Source organism: Mandrillus leucophaeus, unplaced genomic scaffold, assembly GCF_000951045.1.
Source record: "Mandrillus leucophaeus isolate KB7577 unplaced genomic scaffold, Mleu.le_1.0 Scaffold10, whole genome shotgun sequence".
NCBI classification, from domain to species: domain Eukaryota; kingdom Metazoa; phylum Chordata; class Mammalia; order Primates; family Cercopithecidae; genus Mandrillus; species Mandrillus leucophaeus.
The window spans coordinates 5185608-5188475 of record NW_012098098.1 but is presented as its reverse complement, the minus strand read 5'-3'; positions in this window follow the sequence as shown (position 1 = coordinate 5188475).

Genomic DNA, 2868 nt, shown 5'->3' with positions numbered 1-2868 from the left:
GAGACTCTGTCTCAAAAAGAAAAAATAATAATAATAAAATACAAAAACTAGCCAGAAATCTCTTGAACCTGGGAGGTGGAGGTTGCAGTGAGCTGAGATTGTGCCACTGCCCTCTAGCCTGGGCAACAGAGTGAGACTCCACCCCCTGCCCCCACCAAATTAAAGTTTCTGACTCTTTATAGGAGGTCACATTTGGTGGTGATGCTGGGTGAAAGAGGGTTGGGTGGAAGGAGTCAAAGTGGAAGTGGGATAGCACCAAGCTGGGAAACGGGCACGTTTCAGTTCTGCCTCTAACTGATGCTCCTGACTTAGAATCCATCAATCAAGAGGAGTTTGCTGAAGGATAGGATGTATGGCTGCCTTGCCCCCTCCTGAACCAGGCCCGGGGTGAAGTGTGTTGTGCGCATTCGGCAGCTCCAGTCCCGCTGTGGGTCGTACTGACATGCTGGGCCCAGCCCACGCCCCAGAAGCTTGCAGCGCCGTTGGTCTGGGGAACGGTGTTTTAGGAAGCTCCCAAAGTGACAGGATGGTGTCATCGGGCATAAGGGCCACGGCACTCCCACTGAGTTGTGACAAGTTCTACAAAATCATCCCTGGTTTTTAATAAGGAAACTGAGACTCACTTGAGAAGTTGAGAAACTTGTCACTGACCCCCCAGGCCAAGGGATAGGCAGCATTTTACTCTTGCCTTCTCTGATTTGTGCAATTAGTCAAGGAAAAAGTGCAGCAAAGAGAGAAAGTCCTGAACTTTAAAACCCAGGAGAAAGCTTATCCTATAATGCTGGGCAGTTCACGCTGATGGAAGCAGTGGCCAGAGGAAGGCACTTGCCTGAGCTTCCTGCAGTTGTATGAGAACAGCCCGTTTCTCTGGTGGGGAAGGGGTGACACAGTCAATGGAGGGGGTGGTCTCTGAATCTGGAGCTTGGGATGGGGGCAGAGAGCAGCTATACAGCCATTCTCCATGGGCCGCCCATTTCCATGGGGACTTGGGGACACAGAAAGGTCCAAGAGGCCAGAGGGGCCCTGGGCTCCAGTTCTACCCGCTTCACGTTGACATCGTGTCCAACAAGACACCAAGAGAAGCAGGGAGTGGCTGACCTTCATTTTCCATATCGACACGGGGGGCCCTCTGCGTGCACGAACATCTTTGTCTCCTGAAAAATGGCCTTTGTCAGTTATTTTTAAAAACTGGTGTTAATCCTGAGATGTGGAGATACTCCCGGGAAGCCAACCGAGCCTGGACACACGGAGATGAAACCACAAACACATCCAGAGGAAAAGACATTGATTCCAACCCTCAAAGCAACGGGACAAAAAACAAACAGGAGGCTTCCCTCCCGCCCCAGGGACAGCGGCCAATGTCTGCGGCTCTCCCTGGGACCAGATTGCAGCTTCCGATTGTATTATAGAATTTCTGGCCCAACTTTTAAGGTTCAAGGCTTCCTCCCTTTGCTTTTATGTTATTTTCTCGTTTAATAAAGATACGCATGTGTGAGAAGCATCGCCTGTTCCCAGCCGCCGCCTCCTCCTCCCCGGCTTCCTCCCCGTCCCCAGCACGTCCTCCCATTGACCTTCCAGAGAACCAAGCTCAATTCAGAGCAGGCCATGTGCCCAGCTAAATCCCCTCAGCCTTGCCCCATCGGGACAGAATTCACATTCTTGTCCCCCTGCCCCTGCCCTCTCCTGGAAGCCCACTCGGTGCTGACCAGGATATCGGCCCCCTCCCACCCCAGGGCCCTCGTGGCTGTTCTGATGGGCCTGAGGGCACCCTTCCCCGCTGGCCCTACACCACCTGCTCGATACCTGCTCCTCCTGTTCCCTCAGCCTGAACTGAGCCCCCAGATGGCACCTGGCACATAGCGGTGCCCAGCAGTAATGGGGCTGTCATTTTTTGATACTTGTCTGTCCTGCTGAAAGGTGGGCTGTCCGTACACTGCTGCGTCCCCACCTCTGTGCCCACCAACCCCTCCACACACATTGGAAAGAAAGTCTGAGGGTAGAAGCCAGGCATTCGGCCAGCCCCGGGAGCACAGTTCTGCAGTGAAGATGACAGCAGTACTTGGGGTCCTCCACCCACCAGCCCCGGGAGCACAGTTCTGCAGTGATGGCAATGCCAGCGGCTCAGGGTCTTCTACCCGCTGGCCCCCAGGAGGCGGGCACAGGTGTCTCCCTGCTTCACAGAACAGGAAACTGAGACTTCGAAAGCTGAGCTGAGTCACTCGCCTGGTGCCACATTAATCAGCAAGTGGTAGATGTGAGATTTGAACCCAGGACCCTTCAATTCTAGGCCTGAACTGCTTTTAGTTTTTGGATGTAAAGTTCACACATAGCATAACATTAACCGTTAGTAATTTAAACACGTACAGATCCGTGGTGGTCACTCCCAGTGTTGGGCAAACCATCCCTATCATCTAGTTCCAAGACATTTCATCACCCCAAAGAGAGACCCCATCCACTCAGCCCTCACTCTCCATCACCCCTGCCCCCAGCCCTAAGCAGCCACGAATCTCGTCCGTCTCTCTGGATCCACCTGTCCTGGACATTTGTGCACTCGGAATCATACAACGCATGGTCACTGACCCTTTCACGCAGCCCAGTGTTTTCAGGGGTCCTGCACGTTGCAGTGCTTCTTCCTGTGTGCGGCTGAATGACGCTCCAAGGGATGGCGGACTACACTGGGTTTATCCATCATCCACGGATGGACAGGCCTGAACTCTGACCCCGACTTCTACTGTTGCTTCCATGTCACCTTTTTTTTTTTTTTTTTCCAAGATGGGTCTCACTCTGTTGCCTAGGCTGGAGTGCAGTGGCGTGATCTCAGCTCACTGCAGCCTCAACCTTCCCAAGCTCAGGTGATCCTCCTACCTC